The sequence below is a fragment of the Phocoena sinus genome, chromosome 21 (genome assembly GCF_008692025.1).
Source record: "Phocoena sinus isolate mPhoSin1 chromosome 21, mPhoSin1.pri, whole genome shotgun sequence".
Taxonomy (NCBI): domain Eukaryota; kingdom Metazoa; phylum Chordata; class Mammalia; order Artiodactyla; family Phocoenidae; genus Phocoena; species Phocoena sinus.
In genome coordinates this window covers 16,353,360-16,373,274 of record NC_045783.1, presented here as the reverse complement: position 1 = coordinate 16,373,274, position 19,915 = coordinate 16,353,360, and the positions used below count along the sequence as shown (strand labels likewise).

The window sequence follows — 19,915 nt, the reverse complement described above, 5'->3', positions numbered from 1 at the left end:
GATTGTCTCTGCCATATTGGTCACCGATCATGGTTTTTACAGTGTTTTACCCTATTATATTGCAGATGCTGGATCATCATACAAGTGGTTTGAGGGAATACTGACTTCCAATAAAAGTAATGCTACAATTTCAGACTTTGCAATGGCTGACCAAGGAGAAGTCAATGTCAAAAAGGATTCTTGGGCTTCCCTGGTGGCGCAGTGGTTGAGAGTCCGCCTGCCGATGCAGGGGACACGGGTTCGTGCCCCGGTCTGGGAGGATCCCACGTGCCGCGGAGCGGCTGGGCCCGTGAGCCATGGCTGCTGAGCCTGCGCGTCCGGAGCCTGTCCTCCGCAACGGGAGAGGCCACAACAGTGAGAGGCCCGCGTAACGCATAAAAAAAAAAAAAAAAAAAAAAAAAAAAAAAAAAAAAAAGGATTCTTTATTGATGACACATGATGAAAATCATCCAGGAAAATGGCATGAGTATAGGCGGTAAGTACCGAGAAATGTATTTTAAATTGCTTTCCTTTTGTAAGTGTGATTTTAAGGGACAGCCACAAAGATCCAAGGAGGAAAATGAGTCATTCCAAAGAGAAGCAGCAGCACAAAGAAAAGTCAGACTTTTTGAGATTAAATTTATGGTTTGAGAAATGAAATTTTCTTTCTGTAGTACTAAAATATCACATGATAACATTTACATTTAAACAGTGCATTCAGTGATACGAATGGAGTTTAAAACACAAATGCAGTCATTGAATACAAATTATTTGCTAGAGATTTACAAGGAGCATAGAAGCCCTTCAATTCACTGGAAATGTGGGGTCAGCTACACTTACTTGTTTGCTTCCAAGACAATTTGACTTTCTTTCAGATTTGATCTAACTGGGTTAACCAAGCAGACTAGAAATATTGCTGACATGCACACAACACATGCGGATCTGACCTGTTCTTATGAACTTGGTATAAACCAGACTAAAGAGGTAGGGATTTTAGAAGAAGCATTTTGCAAGTTTCCAATTTTGAAAATATTATCTCTGTATTGCAAAGAGTAACACAAATGAAAATCTGAAACTGGATGGCATAAGAGAGTAGAATGTGTTTTTTGGAAATACTGTACATATTTTTGACTATGTTCTAGGAGGACAAAGCTAGAAAAAGAAATTACTTTTTATATCAATATATTTAGTTGGAGCCCTGGGATCAAATGATAGGCTCGTGATGAATAGATACTTTGGGACAACTCAGAAGTCCCTTGGCTTTAAAATTCCTTGATACTGTACTTAACCTTTAGAACTTTCCGAAAACATACTGCACACAAGTTCCTCCCTTGAAAATTCCCATTTTGAAAATAAAGTCTAGAATTACAGAGAAAATTATGACCAAGTGCCTGTGTCCAAAACATATATAAGTGGCCTTTGAAGAGGGGTGCCCTGGGAAAGGAGTGCTGACTAAAAGTAGAGGTGGTGAGCTAGGGGGCTGGACTTGAAAATATACTTTTCTTTCAAGTTAGAGGACATGCCTTTTTACATTGAGGAGTATCAGTATGTTTTCATTTTGTAATCAGTGCCTCGTATTTCCTGTTTGCATATATTTATTGTCTAAATGCAAATTTATATTGCAGAAATTCTCCTTGATTTAGAACTTTGTTTTGCCAAATCAAACTTTGTTCTCCAAGAGAATAGATATTAGGTGAGTTTCACCACTCTTGAGAAACACTGTATATCTCAGTTTATGGGTATTTTGAGCAAGGGACTGACCAAAGGCAATTCATGAAGTAAGAGAGCAAAAGGAGCCTTTAGTCCAACCTCCTTTTTTACAAGCAAGAAAGTAAAGGTTTAGATATTTATTCTAACTCATTTAGCTTGAGAATTTATAGAACTGGAACTTAAGCTCCTCCTACACCCTATTTAGTTCCATCACTAGGAGTTTATTTATGGTTTATGTGGATTTCTTTGTTATTGTTTAACTTTACAGAAAAATATGTAATCAAACCATTATTGATGAACTATCCTAAAGGTAGCATAAGTTTCTTTTCTTTTTTCAAATCTTAAATTAAAGCATACATTTGACTTTTACAACCATTAGTAAAGGTCTGTAAATTATAGAAATCTCGATTCGCATTCACCGCAGACTCTCCACTGTATTGTGACTCCAAATTGGGGACATATAATTAAAGGTAACATTTTGTGTTCAAAGAGATTTTTATGTATCAGCTGAGGCACAAGGAATGTAAAAGTTCTTTAAAAAACAAATAACAGGAAGCAACCCACATGTCTATCAAGATGAATGGATAAACAAAAGACAATATATACATACAATGGAATATTTTTCAGCCTTAAAAAGGGAGGAAATTCTGATATTATGCTGCAACATGGATGAACCTTGAAGACATTGTGCTGGGTGAAATAAGCCAGTCACAAAAAGAAAATACTGTATGATTTCACTTATATAAGGTTAACTGGGTAGTGAAATTCATAGAGACCAAAAGTAGAATGGTGGTTCCTAGGGACTGAAGGAAAGGAGAAATGGAGAGTCTTAGTTTTGCGAGATGATAAGAGTTCTAGAGATTGACTGGCAATGTGAATGTACTTAACCACTACTAAATTGTACATGTAAAAATGGTTAAGGTGGTAAATTTTATATTATGCGCACTTTACCACATTAAAAATTTCAAAAAAGTAAACGTAAAAAACAAACAAGAAACAAATAGATAGAAATAAACAGAATAATCCCAAAGGAAAAATCAAGTCTGATGGTGAGAAAGAAAGAAAGCACAAGTTTTTTTTTTTTTTTTTTTGCTTTATGTGTTTGTCAAAGAAAAGATAATTAGCAAGATTGCCATTTGGAAAGTAGAGAAACCAGAGCTAATGACACAGTGATATTTATTTATTTTATTGACTTATTTTTGTATTTATGATTAAGAAATTATAATTTGAATGGGTGAAGAGTCAGCACAATCCACAGGTTAAAGCTCAAAGTCTACTCAGACTGTTTGAATCCTAGCTCAGCTATTTAGTGATCATTGCCGTTGAACATGTTACCTAATCTCACAATGCTTAGATTTCTCATATTAATATGGGGGTAATCATACTGCTTATCCCACAGAGTTGTTTCTAGGACTTAAAAAAATTAAAATATCTACTGCACATAGAAGCATTTAAAATCTAACACTCGATAAACATCATACAGTATGTGTTAAATTAAAAATTTTTAAATAAAAAAATTAAATAATTACCAATTTCTTTATAGTACCCAATCTGTTGTGAATTATTAGTAGAAATAATAATCAAAATAATGCTTTTGTTCATTTTGTCATCTAAAATCTCTCTCCTAGCATAAAACTTTAACAGATTATTAGGATGTTCTTGCATTTTCTTCTGTTTTTTAAATGACAATACTGAACAGTGTTTAACGTTGAAAGAAAGAGATTAAACATATCGGGAATTCATATTTATTGGGAATTCTGGGCTGAGGAAGAACAATTACATTTCTCTTGTTAGGTATCAAATGCTGAATCACAATGATTCATTGCTTAGTTGTGCTCACATTTTTTTTTTATGCCTTAGAATCAAATATCAGCAAGTGGTTGATGATACTGTGCATATAAGAATCTATTAAAATGATTCAAGTCATGTGAATAGGAATATTGCATGTCACATTTAAGATGAGTTTATTGTTTAGCAATGTATTTTGAATAATGTATTGCAGATGTGTCTTCAGTGATATGTAAGAAATTAGAACACAATTATTAGTTAAATTTAGTTGGGTCACATACACTCAATATTAGTGCAAAGAAGATATAATAGCAAGAAAAAGAAAAATTCCCTAAGAAATGCATATGAAACATCTGTCACATAAGATGAGATAAATGTTGGAGAAGCTATAGTAAAATCCTTGAGATAAAGGCTAATCCATATCAACCAATGAATCAGTCTTCAGGGGAGTTTATCATTAAAATCTTGGAGTCAAATGTATGTTGATACCATTATTACATTCATAATGTTAAAATTTTAATTGGCTACTATTTCAAAATTTAATTTTGCACATTAGACTCGTGCCCCAAAGTAAGGATCATAAAATATTGCAGAATTCATTGTGATCTCTAATTTTCAACCAGAACAAAACAAAAACCCATGAGCAACAACAAAGAGCCAACTTAAGTAAGGCTAGATCTAAATTATTTTTAGCAATATAAAATGCTTTAGAAAAGATATTACTAGATTCCAGTTGTTTAAGTGCATATAAAAAAACCTGATATCTCTCTGGAAAAAAGGTCCACTTTATGTCTCCAGATTTTGAATAATAGTTAACAGCTCTATCCACTACACCATGTAACCATATTCAGTGAGTCCATGAACTCTTAGAAGGCTATGATCTTCTTTAAATTATAGATAACCTAATTGATAGAAGAATAGTGGCTTTAATTGTTCCTTATTCATTACAGATACATATAACTGATTGTTATTTAAAAGCAAAGTGAAATGAGTTTGAAAAACACGTAAAGTGACTAGCTCCTATGACTCCAGAAAGGAACCAATCATAGTATGAAAATGTCTTATAAATCTTCATATAACTTCTTCATATAACTCAATGGTTAAATTCAAAAGGAAAATAGCTTTGAATTGCCAAACTCTATTCTTGAATAAACACGTCTTGTCTAGTTTTCTGGGCGTGGCTGGCTCATTCAGAGATGGGTGAGTTATGAACATGTGGAATAGCTTTGGGCAAACCTTCCTGGTCTGACATCTGCTGTCAAGAGGAGTTCATGTTGTTAAATATAATGTCATGCTGGATGAGATAGGGAGCTCTCATGCTATCAAGTGGTACCTAAAGGGAGCTTTTGACTTGTTCCCAAGCTTTATAATATAGAGCATGATAAATAACGAGGATGGTACAATAGCCCAATCTTCCGACTCAAATATGCACTGCAGATTGCTGCCAAGCCATGTGGAAACACTGCATCGATCATGTCATTCTCTTGCTAAAAGACTTCAGTGGTTCCTCATTTATACCAAATTCCTTGGCAGTGTAGTTGAGGCCCTTTATAATGTAAACTAACCTATTTAATATACTTATCTCTCACTATCAACCTATTAAAAGCCTTCATTTCAGCTTATCATTTACAAGCCTTGAGATATGATCATATATTCTCTTTGCCCATACTTTTTAGATACCATGAATATTTGGCCCATTTTTCTTTAACTACAGAATACCTTAATTATCTTTCAGTATGAATCAAGTCTGTGTTTCTCCTTGAGAAACAGAATCTAGAGTGATTTTTATTCCCTTTTAAAATCCTGGAGCCCTTATCACTCATTTTCACCTGGCTTATTCATCCCTGCATGGTTAGCACTATGTTTAATTTTCACACAGTCCTTCATCATTTCAGCAATTTAGTTAGAAAAACAACTAGGGAAAAAGGGGTGTGTGTGTCTACATACACACACACACACACACACACACACACACACACTACATGCAGGACCATATATACACAGTCCTGCATGTAGTATCTGGTATCTATTACAGTGTGTTTCCCTTGTTGGATGCTTAATATGTGCTGATTGGTCTACAAATATGTCATAAACCCACAAAAGATAATTCTGAGCAATTAAGAATTGGTTTATCTGGAGGAGGCAAAGAATCATAAGTCTGAACCATCTCTTGCCCCTAGCAACCAGTGATGCTGAAAGAATGGTAACAAAGCTAGATAACCCAGTGGATAGACTCAACACATGCTTAGGGTACCATTATACCGTTACAAAAAACTAGATACTTCTTGAAAACACATCTATATCCAAAACACAAAGCACATCAAATTAGTCACCATTAGGAAAATCAGAACTTGGATGACTTCCTTCCTCTTATTTTACAGTTTAACATTATTTTTACTTTGGAATCACCATGGCAGCAGGAAAGTGAAGGAGTGATAATCATTACTTACAGTATCTAAAATACATAACCCAATCCTGAATCCTAGACAAGACAGAGTAGACTTTAATGGCCATTTTGTACATTCTTTTTTTTATGATATGAACATTTATAAAACTTGTATATGCATTCCTTTTCAGCAAATTTCCAAGTAGAGAGAATGGGAATAGCTTACTAAATTGTGAACTAGGTGATTGGAGGGGGTTTCTCAGTGTAATGTGTGTTTTGTAGGAATATATTGTATCTGAAAAATTACTTGATCTTGTCAGTAGCTCTGACAGAAATGAAGAAAGGAAGGGAGGGAGGAAAAGTGAAAAGAAAGAGACAACAAGGAAGGAAGGAAGGGAAGGAGGGAAGGAGGAAACAAATGAAAGAAATCATGAAACAGATGTATTTTTCTCTGTTTTAATATGAAACAAACACATCATGTTAAAATCAATATTCAAGATTTATTTATAGAAGTTGGGAACTACATTATGAGAAAATATTATAATGAGAAAGATATTACAAATGAAATTTTAAAATAAGTGTTATTTTTAATATCTCCTATGTACCCCTTGAATTTTTATAGTTAAATGGTAATATTTGGATGAAGATGTTCCACTGAGGTTTTTTAATCACTTTGTCAAGTTCGGGGGTCAAGTGTAGAGATATATGACCTGGTGTTCTGTGGTCATCTTCTTCCTCTGAGCAGAGGATTCAGTGGAAAGAATAAAGCTGCAGATTTTCTTCCGCTTCTCATAACATTCAATAGGGTAATTTCTGAAAATTGTAACACCTATTTATGCTTTTCTTAATAAGAATTACTGGGATGTAGCTGCAAATGTTTAATTTGTAGGGAGAATGGATAAATTAGTGTACCAAGGTTGGTGTATCAAATCCTGGGTAGAATTTCTGAGTTGGAAAACAGCAGATTTGTAGAAGTCAGTCTGAGGAACTCACAGGGTAATTCCCATCACTCCCACCCCTTCACCCTTGCAAATCACCATGCGTATGCAGAGACCACAGAGTCCTCTGCCTTTTCCTTTACTTGGGTACTTTCCTTTACTTTGATGTGTTATATATCTGGGGAGAATTATACTTTTAGATGGCCCCCAGGTGTGTGGGATATCCTTACTCGGATTGTCATAGATAGACTGTTGAAAATAATTGGCATGAAACAAATATTTTGTGAGACTGCCTCCACTTCCTACCCAGGACGGTTTTTCCCTTTCATCTGTTATTCTGAGATCTTGGACTCTGAGAGAGCTAATTTGGCTTCCCAAGACTGCCTGAGGCATTCTTCTTATTTATTACATTAGCAGTCAGTTCTAGTCTTGAAAATAGAGAAGGCACATGCTCAGCCTGGGTGGTGCTAACTGGTGTTCAGGAACCCACACTTTTTCATGTGCTGTCAGACTGGAAGAAGTGTGACTGAGGGCAATGGGAAAATACATAGAGCAGCTATGCAATCCAAATTTTAACTTCCATAATATGTTCTGGAACATGATATCTACAAGCCTAAGGGCGTGTCTGTATTGATAGTTTATGAAATGAAACACTACTCTTGCATTATATCTTTATCATGAGTCATTTCAAGCTTCCCAGGAAGAGTTCACTGACCCTGCTTTACACGTAAACTTAAATGCATCAGTGAAATACATCAAGTGATCTGGGAGTGAGGTCCAAGAGGGAGGGGATATATGTATACGTATAGCTGATTAACTTCGTTGTAGAGCAGAAACTAACACAACATTGTAAAGCGGTTATACTCCAATAAAAAAAAATATTGCTGAAACAGTTTTTTAGGTAACAGGGAAAAACTTGACTGGCTTGTCTCATCACAAACCCCAACAAAAATGTAGACAGAAAAAAAATCAAACCTAAAATTACAAAGCAATAAATATTTACTCTAAATGAATATTTGTGTGGGAGTAGGGGGGAGAGGATATAATGGCTTTTTAAAATATAAAACTAAAAGCAGGGCTTCCCTGGTGGCGCAGTGTTTGAGAGTCCGCCTGCTAATGCAGGGGACACGGGTTCATGCCCCGGTCCGGGAAGATCCCACATGCCGCGAAGCGGCTGGGCCCGTGAGCCATGGCCGCTGAGCCTGCGCATCCGGAGCCTGTGCTCCGCAACAGGAGAAGCCACAACAGTGAGAGGCCCGCGTATTGGAAAAAAAAAAACACAAAAAACTAAAAGCAGTAATCATAATGAAAGTGATGAAAATATGACTATCGAAAAAGTCCTAATAGTCAAAACAGCATTAACCAAATGAAGCACCCAAGAAACCCAAGAGAGTCAGTTTTAACATTTTCTAGGCCCAGAGAGCCCAAAACCAACTTACGATGCTGCCATATGAAGGAAGATTTTATTTCTTCTTACTTATATCATGTTTTATTTTGTTTTACCAAATTCGTGTAGAGTAATACTATCAGGCACGGTTCAAAACAATTTATAAATCTGCTCCTGTTTGAAGATTAAAAAATATTGAGAAACATAATAACATATCTAATCTTGTTTAAATAGTCATGGTATTCTAAATTTAGGAAAATATAAGGTATTAAGGATTATCAATTTTAGGGAAGGTGGAAAAGAACTAAAAACAGCTCAATTTTCTTTATCCCTCAAGAGTAACGATTACTCATTATGACCAGGGAAAACTCTATGTTTTTAAGTTTATTTGAACAAAATATAAGCAGTATGTTTATAGACCAGGCGTTGGGTCAAGGAAATAGTGCACGTAGATATTTGATATAAAATTTATTACAAAATAATTTTTAAAATGCTAGAGGTCCTTAATTTTGATATAGTCCACTTTTTGAAAAATCACACTTTAATAAGTTACAATGTCATTATAATTACTTTTACATGCACAATTTTATGTATCAGCTAAGATAAATAATATTTTATATTATCATATGTTGGTGCAGCCTATCAATGACCAATATAGTCAGTGCCATTATCTATAGCTGGGTTTGTAGATATATTAAAATATTATATTGTGCTTTTATAATTATGTAGAAATTAAAAAAAAATTGTTGCTGGGAAAAAGCAGAGGTGTCACAAACTTCATAAAATTGAGAGGAGTTGTCAATCAGCAGGTATGCTGAGAACAGAGAATCTTTAGCCTTAATGAGTTGCTTATTGGACTGAAGCCAGCTGAGTCTACATTCAATCAGGAGAGAAAAGAACAAAATTAAAACTACTGATGAAAGCTAAGCAATAAACCATACAATCTATGTTTAAAGGAAGTGGGTAATTAGGGATTAGGTAATATGAAGCTCTCCAGAAATTAAACCCTGACTTTCACGTTTTAATTGTTTATAATTCTGAAATGCATATTTTGAGTTGAATTTCTACTGAAAGATAACATCAGGAAAAGTTTCCAAATCGTGTGTACAGATGGATGGATTATCATATAATGAACCTATAGATCACTTTAGGTAGTGTGGACATTTTAATAGTATGATTCTTCCAATCCATGAAATTTTTTTTGTCCTATACAATTTTAATCTAAAATCAATAAGGATTTGAGTTTTCTACATGTTTTAAAGTAGAAGGTATTTCCTGTTTGTTTTTTCAATAAGGGTATCCAATCGATATAGAACCATTTATTAAAATGCTCTTCCTATTTCTGCTGCTCTGCAATCCCACTTTTATTATGTATCAAAGGTCGACTTATATATAGGTTTATTTCTAGATTTGCTATTCTAATCCATTAGTCCACTCACCTCTCTACCCTATTTTAATATAACTATAACAAATCTTGCTGTTGGGTAGGGTAAGTTATTTCTCTTTTACTCTTCAAAATTACCTTAGCTAGTCTTGCTTTTCTAAAAACTTTAAAATTGTCTTATTTTCACAAGATACTCTTTGGATTTTTTTTTTTTTTTTTTCCCTGCGGTACGTGGGCCTCTCACTGTTGAGGCCTCTCCCGTTGCGGAGAACAGGGTCTGGACGCGCAGGCTCAGCGGCCATGGCTCACGGGCCCAGCTGCTCCGCGGCATGTGGGATCTTCCCGGACCGGGGCACAAACCCATGTCCCCTGCATCAGCAGGCGGACTCTCAACCACTGCACCACGAGGGAAGCCCAATTCTTTGGATTTTGATTGAGATTTTAGTCTGGGAGAATTGACACCTGGTCCCCAAGATTCTTAATGGCAGTGGAACTATTTCTGTGAAGTCAAATCTTACCAGATCTCAGCAGCTCATTCGTTGCTGTGCTACATCCTTATTACAGATAAGGCTAGCACACCATTCAGAAAGATATGTCACTAATTTGTGGCTTAATGTTGAGTATTTACAGATACATGAACATTCCATGTTCTTGAGCCATACTCATTATCATCAAGGTACATTATCATGTGGTGGGAGTGATGTGAGCAGATATGCTCAGGTGTCTACAAATTTTCCAGTATCTCAGAAATTCAATCTTATTACATGTATATTGACTAGAGTTTGGCATATATATATGAGAGTTAAGACTTGATTGAAATAAACTCCAGAGATACGATGAACTATATGCATTGGAGACGTTTCCAGATAATAATTTTTTTAAAAGTTATGTTGAAAATTACCTGGAATGATGATTCTAGTGAAATAAAGAAAATATGTGATCTGAAAATTTTAAATAAAAAATAAATTATACAGTCTTCTAATATTAACATTAGTATCAAAATACTCTAAAATTAAAGTGAAATATAGAAAGTCATCTTAAAGATAGGAGAATGGTTCCAAAACCAGGAAAACTTTACTTTTCTCTATAGCCCAAAGATTGTTTGAAAATTCACCATCACCTCCTTCAAGTGAAGGAAAAATTTCCCCCAAACACAAGATGCTAGTGCTGCTTTCAATATGTGACTATACCTGATTACCAGGTATAATCAGTGTTGCTGCTTTACGTGGATAATGACTCCATTTGTAGCAAACACCATTCAGAACAAATGAGATGTATGAACAGGTTGCATATGCCTCTCATATACAAGTATGCAGCGGCAAACTTATTGGGAAAACTACTTAGGACTTGCCAAACTCCTCAGACCTCACATCATGGTGGTCTTTGGTTGTAACAAATATGGCTCTTTCAGTCATTTTTATCCTGTTCCTATTTAGGGAAGGTGACTGACTTTCTTTCTGACTCAAATATTGATTACTGTTCTCCCTCCCCAAACTTTTTGCTAATCACTCTGGAAACTTCAATCTCTTTACTGAATGTTTCCTTCACCTCTTTGCACTGAGGGCAAAATGTATATGGCTAATTCTGCCACTCCTCACATTACTCATTATTAGGATGTGCACATGAGTCTGTCATGCTCCCCAAGACACTTCCAGACCACTACTTTTCCATATTTCTCAAAATACTTTTTGAATATACCTCCTTGACTCTTGTTCTCATTCACTGAACATTTTATCTCTTGTATCATATTCTTTCTCTGTGTTCCATGTTTTGCCATCAAGCTGATAGACATAGCTACATGGATAACTCATCTAATATTAGTCTCTGAGTTATTTTACCTCCTAAACTCTACTGATCATATTGTTTTTTGTTGTTGTTTTTTAAGTTAATTTTTATTGGAGTATAGTTGCTTTACAATGTTGTGTTTGTGCTGTACAGTAAAGTGAAACAGCTATACATATACATATATCCCCTCTTTTTTGGATTTCCTAAAGCTCTAATGATCTTGTAAACATTCTATTTCTGCCATTGATTTGACTGCTATATTTTCTCCCAAGTAATCAGGTATTTACTGTCTTCAGTTCTTTCTTTAGCAAGCTTATACTTTGTTAAATTACTTCAATCAGTATCCTTGAACTTTCTTACCTGATTATTCTATAAACTGGACTAAAATGCATTTTATATCATAATATTGCATGAGGGAGTTTCATGCTTACTGAGTATTAGGAAGACAGACAGTAACAATATTACTTTTCCATAGATGAGCCCAAAATGGAGATAACAGGTTAATGGCCAGAGTATGATTTGGAACTTCAATAAACGCTTTTCAGTACAATTCCTTCTACTGAATGTAGGAAGCAATAAATATCTACTGAGAAAACAAGCAATTTATTACATTAAGTGAATTGTAACATGTAAGTGAGAGAAAAACATTTTCTGAGCCGTGCTACATGCTCTAAGGTAACAGCCCAAACTCCCACCTGGGGTTTCCAAATCCATGAGCTATCCCCTACTATGCTGATGAATTCCCTCCCATCTTTCGGTATAAACTTCCAGAGGTCAAGTAGATGTAAATGATCCCATGTTCCTGGTTTCTATGACCAAGCTGAACCAATTATACTTTCCTCCTAGGAATATGGAATTGGGCCTCAGAGAGGCTCGATCAGTAGGATAAGTGCACGACATGGAAATAAGCTGAGTTACACACAAAGTAGAGTACTTAGAATCAAGATCCATTAACTCTTAATGTAGATGTCCCAGGAGGCACCTGGTTTCCTACCACCCTCGGTTCTTTCTTTCTTTCTCTTTCTTTCTTTCTTTCTTTCTTTTTTTCTTTCTTTCTTTCTTTCTTCTTCTTTCTTTCTTTCTTTCTTTCTTTCTTTCTTTCTTTCTTTCCTTCCTTCCTTCCTTCTTTCTTTCCTTCTTTCCTTCTTTCTTTCTTATTAATTTATTTAAATAATTGTGATATAATTGACAAATAAAATTATAAGATAAAGTATACAATGTGATGATTTGATATATATACATATATTTATATATATATATATATACACACACACACATTGTGAAAGAATTCCCCCCCACTGAGTTAATTAATACATCCATCACCTACCTTTCTTTTGTGAGAATATTTTTCTACTCTCTTAGCAAATTTTAATTATACAATACAGTGTTATCAACTACAGTCACTATGTTATATATAAGATCCTCAGATCTTATTCATCTTATAATGGGACATTTGAACCTTTTTACCAGCCTCACCCTATTTCTCCCACCCCCACAGTCCCTGGCAACCACTTTTCTACTCTCTGTTTATGTGAGTTCAAGTTTTTTTTTTAAGATTCCTCATATAAGTGAAACCATACAGTATTTGTCTTTCTCTGCCTTACTTATTTCACTTAGCATAATGCCCTCAAGGTCCATCCATATTGTTGCAAATGCCAGGATTTCCTTATTCTCCAAGGCTGAATAGTATTCCGCTGTGTATATATGTGTGTGTGTGTGTGTATATATATATACCACATTTTGTTTATTCATTCATCTGTCTACAGGCACTTAGGTGGTCTGACTACTTTTAAATATTCATTGAATCACATGTGATGTGTAGTTTTATGATAACGCCTCACTTCTCAATTCTCTCAATCTGTCCACATATTATTTGAGAAAGATTGAATGGTTTCCTGTTCCTTGCCACCATAAAATTCTTGTAAGTTGGACGTTATTATTTTTCAGATAAAGAAACTGAAGCTCAGAGAGGTTAAAAGTTGTCAGATGTACCACAACTAGAAAGAGGCACAGTCTAGACACAAAATAAAAGAATGGCAATAATGGGAGTCATTATTAAAGAAAAGAAAAAGAAGCATTGATTAGAATGATATTCATTGATAATAACAGATTCTTGAAAACTGAACTTCCGTAAAAGGGGGGAGGGGGAACAATAATTCAGTTTTAACACAGGAAATGTATATTAGTTGAAGTTTAATAGCCAAGATAAGTGAATACAGTTTCCTTCCTCAAGACGCAGCTGTAGTTGCCACCTTTGGTTTTCTCTTTATATTCCCAAGTCTCCCATCCCCGGGGGTAGGCATTAACTAGGTGAGCACTTTCTCACCTTGAGGTGAAGCAAATTGCTATCTTTGATGGCAGAGGTGAGAAACCTATGCTAGTGATATTTTGAAGTAGGAGAACATTCTTTTCCATAGGATTTCTTTAATCAGCCTTTGGAAGCCACTTCTAGTACAGATTTATATAGCTGTGGTTTATCACTAATTTAATTATGCGTCCAGAATGAATTATGTTTTAATTTTAGAATTCCTGAGGCTTGGTTACAATTTTATGACCACCATAAGCCTTTCTCAAGAGCGTAATTTTTATAAAGCAATCAAGTGCAAACATTAGGGAAGACCAGGGGTATTCCTCCTCTCCTCTCCTTTCTGCAAGCAGTACTTTTATAGAGCTTTCAGAAGCTGTAAGGGAGTACATGAAACCATTTCCTTTTACTGCGGGAACTGCTTCTCCTATCAGACTGTTCATTAATTATGCCAGTTACATTTTGGATGGAACTAGAAGGTGCAAAGGGTAAAATATGAATCAGTGTATGATTTTAGTACTTGATTTTGTCCAGAATTTGATATCCCTTTAGGGTTATTTCTGCTCAAAAACAAGGTATCTATAAAAATTACTTATATTATTGTTTTTATTTCTAAACTACATGTATTGAATACCTCAAAAGCTCTACCACACAGAGCTTAATAGAATCGTTTATGTTCAAAACATGCATATGCTTTATAATAAGATAAACCATATTGTAAACTAAGAGAATTTCCTCTGTAAACGTTGAGCTTGGTAAGGGATAAAATGGACAGCCATGCGCGCATCACCCAGCTTAAAAAATAGAACAATTTTTATAATAATCTGAAGCCATCTTTGTGTCTTTACCAGAGTATATCCTCTGTAGTGACCTAATGGTAATCACTATCATGCTGAATTGTGTACCCATTGTTCCTTTTCTTTTCCTTATAATTTATTCCATTTTAATGTATATTTTCACAAAATATTGGTTTTACGTGTATTTGAATTGTATATCTACAGAATCACTATATATATTTTTAAACCTTTTTTGCTCAAAAAGACCTAAGATTTATCCATTTTGATTCATGTAGCATGCTATTGGTCCATTCTATATATCATTCATTATTACTGTTGTAAAGCATTAGATTATATTGTTATGAGATTCTTCATTGACTCTATTCATAGATATTCAGGTTATTTGAAATTTGTTGCCCTTACAAACAATGTGGCTGAGAACATTCTCATATCAATTGCTGTTGCCACATGCAAGAGTTTCTCTAGGGAAATGATCTCCCACATTCTCCATGTAATAAAACACAAATATTCATCTATCATAGTGGAATAAACAGTTGGATCTGCTCACAGGAAAAGGTGACTAGCTTATGGGCTCTGGCTGCTCTTGGCCCTGTTCCCTCCACCCTCCCAGGACTGCAGTGGAGATCTCAGACACACCCACAACCCATTCATGGTATCAGTATGCCCAGATGATGTCCAGGAATGAATTGTGAAGTCTTCAGGAATAACCATCTTAATTTTTCTGAATAATACCAAATAGTTTTTGAAGAAAAAAAAAAGTATCAAAGTAGTAGCAGGAAAAGGCTGTTACAATTAAATAGGGATAACTGAAAATAAATGAATAAATATTAATATAATTAACTTAATAAATGAATATTTTAAAATTTTGCTGGCAGAGAAATGAGGAGGGCAGAGCACCCAGGGGCTTGGAGCCTCTGGGAGCTATTATTCAGCCTTGGCCAAAAGGGAAGGGACAGGGGAGTGAGCCACTACAAAAACCTAGAGACAGTAGCTATTGGAGAGTACCACCTGACAGCATCAGTGGCCTTAAACAGATACAGCCTAACATTGAGACCTCTCAGGAAGGGAGCCAGGGAAATAAAAACTCTTGATTCTAGTTCCCTCACATCTTCTGATCTGCTGGTCTCTCCCCAGCCAAACCCCTAGAAGCAAAAAGCAAGAAACACACTCAGTGTAGACATTAAAGTCACCCTTCTGGCCTTCAGAGAAGGATGGAGGAAAAGTGGAGAGTGGACACAGAGTGGCAAATGAAAAATCACGGTAATAGCAATTTATACTCCTGCTAGAAGTGTATTAATGTCCAATGATTCCTATTCTTGCCAGCAATTTATATTATGCAACAATTATGCATGATAGCTATTACATAAATATTATTCCTCCATTTATTTATTTATTTAAGTCTTTCAGTAAATCCTTATATTTTCTCCATAAAAATCTCCAGTCCACCTTTTGTTAACTTAATCTTTGGGACAGCAATGAATCAAGAACTCAAATTATCAGTATAAAATTGTTGTTTTAACTAGTATTGTTATGATTTTAATAATGACATTATACATGTTTTCTTTTATTAAATATTATCTTCAAAGATTGTTCTCTTCATTTTTTTGCACTTTTCTGTTGGGTTTATTATCTTTTTGTATTTCAGTGCATTCATTAAATATATCACATACTAATCATTTTTCTACAAATGCAACAAATATTTTCTCTGAGTTTGTGGAGCTTATGAACAGAAATTCTTAATTGTATAATAATTTAGTGATTAATTCTTCCTTTCTTCCATTTATATTCAGTGTGTTTTAAGAAATCCTTTTCTTGAAATCATATATTCTCTAATATTCTTTCCTAAGTTATCAAAATTTAAGTTTTTAATCCATCTGGAATTTATTTTTGTATATTGTGTGAGGAAGGGATCTGATTTTACTTTTTACTATATGATTAACTTGTTTTCCAAATACATTTATTGAACCATTAATCTATATGACAAATGCTAATAATTTCAGATATCAAATTTCCAAACATGTGTTAGGCTGTTTCAGGGTTCTGCATCACATTTTATTCCATTAATTTATTGTGCTAATGCTGAACAAGTGGAAAAACTATCTTAATTAATAAAGATTTAAAACAAATATTGGACTTTGGTAAGGTAATCCATCTTCTTTAATCTTTTCTAAAGTATTGTCTAGACTGATACTATCAAATAGATTCTTTCCATGTTGATGGAACTGTTCTTTATCTTCACTGTACGTACAGTGGCCACTAGCTACATGTGACTACTGAGCGCTTGAAATGTGGCTCATGTGACTGAGAAATCGAACTTTTAATTTCACATAGCTGTCAGCTACTTTATTGGACAGCCCATATCCATTTATTCCTAGCACATTTTGTCTTCCATATAAATTTCACTATCAACCTTATAATTTCCATGAAATACCCTCTTGCAGTGGTGCTTTGGATAGCATTGAATCAATAGTTCACAGTAATTATAACTAAGATCTTTAATATGGAAACTTCCTATTCATAAATTTGGCATATCCCTCAATTTGTGTAGATATTAAAAATTCTTTCAACAAAACATTATAATTTTCTCCATGAAAGTGTTGTTCATTTATCCCTGTCATTTTTTTGTTGTTGCTAATGGAAATAGCATATTTTACATTACATTTTTGATTGATTAGTGCCAGTTATAAAAAATTGATTTTATGTCTTGGAAAACTAGTAAACTATTATTTCTCATATTTCATGGGATTCTATTTGTATAATTTGAAGATGTGCAAATAATATTTTTTTCTTTTCTAATCCTTAAAAATAATTTTTTTTCCTTTATCTCACTGCACCGACCAACATGTTGAAAGTGTTAAAAAGAAATATTCTTGTAATGATCTTATTTTAAAGAGAATTGATTTTATTTCACCACTTGGCTTAGAGTTTTTATAAGCATCCTTTATTAAGTAAAATAAGTTCATTTCTATTCCTGGTTTATCACAAGTCTGTATTATGAATGGGGTTGGATTTTATTATTGCTTTCTCTATGTTTATTGAGATAACCATATAATTTACTTCCATTAAAGTACTGTGGTGAATTATATTAATAGTTTTTCTGGAACTGAACTACCTTTGCATTTCTGGATAAACACAATTTGTATTTTGATGAATTCAGTTTTTTAATGTTGTTTAGGACTTTGTCTTTATGTTGAGGCAGGGGTATAAACCTGTAATTTTCTTTCTTAGGTTACAATTTTCTGGGTTTGGTATCATAGTATACTAGAGACACAAAAATATTTCTCATCTTTTCCTATTTTCTGGAGGAGTTTGTATATAATTGCAATCACCTTCTCCATAAGTATTACACAGAACATTTGCCTTGGCCTGATACTTTCCTTTGTTAGGTATCAAACTTGTTACTAAATATTTTGATAGGTATAGGATTGTTCAAATTATCCTTTTATTAAGTTACTTTTAAAATGTTAAGTTGTTTTAAATTTGTTCTATAATTTATCCATTTCATATAATTTTAACGTTTATTGCCATGATGTTGTCCAAATATGCAGTTATTTTTTAGTCTACTCTTGCTGCATGTGTAGTTATATCTCTCTTTCCATTTTTGATATTGTTTTTCTGTTCCATTTCTCTCTCTCTCTCTTTCTCAGTTGGCATCAGACTTGCCAAAGGAATTTGTCAGTGTTATTATTCTCTTCAGTAAGCTAATTTTGGGCTTGGTTGATTGTCTAGATATGGTTTAATCTCAATTTTTGGTTTTATTTTTATTATTTTTAAAAATGTTATTTTTTTTTTATTTGCTTTCATGTGGAATGTTTTTTTCTGTTTTGGATTACTTTTTGATTTAGACATTTAACTCCTCCATGTTCAATCTACCTTCTTTTCTAAAATAATACTTTAAATTACAAATTTCCCTCTAAATACCATATTCTGTATATCCCATGTATTAAGTTTATAGAAGCATTGCAATTATTATTCAGTTCAAATAATAATTTGGTATTTTTGAATTTCAAGCATTCTTTCACCAATGAGATTAATGTTGCGTTTTTGTGTAATTTCCCAGTGCTGGTTTTGGGGGTTTTGTTATATTTTTGGTATTTAATTATGTTTATATCTAATTTCATTATGATCAGAAAATATTTCCTTATGAAACTGATTATTTGATATTTACCAATGTGTGAATTATGACCTCCTTCTTGATTTTGCTCTTTACTATGTAGATGAAAGGAATGTGTATTCTCCAATTTTGGGATGTAGTATTTCATATACTCCCATAGATGTTCCTCAAAAAATCAATTTCTTTACTGACAACTTTTTTTTTTTGGTACTTGTCTTCAATTAATGTAAGTTATGCATTAAAATCTCCCCCCTTTGGTGTGTTTCTTTTCCATTTTGAAATTATGCCATTAGATGTCATGCAAGTTTAGAATTGCTACATATTTCTGATGATTTTAACTTTTATTAATAGTTAAAGACCTTCCTTATCTCTAGTAATACTGAAAGTCTATACTGTATAGGATGAATATAGCTACTCCATTATTAACATGATTGTGTCACATGATACAATCAGTGTTTATCACATGTTTATCACTTTATAGATTGGCCGTTCCTATTTTCTTTGCCATCTTTACCAACTCATTTTTTCTTCTTCCTGAAACCGATTGTTTGTAAGTTCCTCTTGTAAATATTTTGGCCTTTTCTTAGTATGTTTTACATTTTTCCCTGATACTGAAAGATAGTTCAACCAATGTATAATATTAACTTGATCATTATTTTAATCTAAGCAGCTGAAGATATCATGCTGCTATTTTAATGGTTTAACTCTTATTGGTGAGAAATCAGCTACCTGCCTAAATGCCATTCTGTTTGGTAAACTGCTTTCTCTTTGATTTATTATAGCAACTTTCCCCTGGTGTTTTGTGTTCGACACTTTCACTACAATGCATCCAAATACTGATTTCTTTCTAGTTATCTCTTTTGGGATTTTTAGTTTTTCTGGGTCCAACAATTAGTGTGTTCTGTTTTTCCATTTTCAAACATTCTAAGCAGTATCTGTTCAAAATGCATCCTCTCATTTTTATTAGACTTTATTCCTCTATTTCCTGTGGCTATTTGTGCCTCATCCATATTTTCACATAATTATCTTTCTATGCTTCATTCTGTTATTTCTTCAGGTAATATATATTCTACCTCACTCATTTGTTTTTTAACTGTGTTTAATCTACTACTTAATTAGCCCATAGAATTTCTTTAGAAAATAATTATATTTTTCAATTTTAGAAGTTTTAAAAATTATTTCTTATTAGTTTCTAATATACACAGGAAGTTTTGTAGTTTCTGGTCTCATTATTGTGCTTTGAATATCCACTTATATTCTTTAAACATTCTAAAATACTTATTTTATAATTTCAGTCATCTCTTTCCAATATCTATCTTACAGTATCTGTTGTGGTTTTTTT

At 33.7% G+C, this 19,915-nt stretch overlaps 1 long non-coding RNA gene across 1 annotated transcript in view; it reads left to right on the top strand.

Annotated features, from left to right (window-relative positions):
- The first annotated feature begins 410 nt into the window (after positions 1-410).
- The window catches only part of LOC116746723, a 357,871-nt gene continuing 338,366 nt past the window's right edge, over positions 411-19,915 (top strand). Inside the window, exon 1 of the long non-coding RNA XR_004347855.1 lies at positions 411-475. This is a non-coding gene — a long non-coding RNA (uncharacterized LOC116746723). The remainder of the gene's footprint in view (positions 476-19,915) is intronic.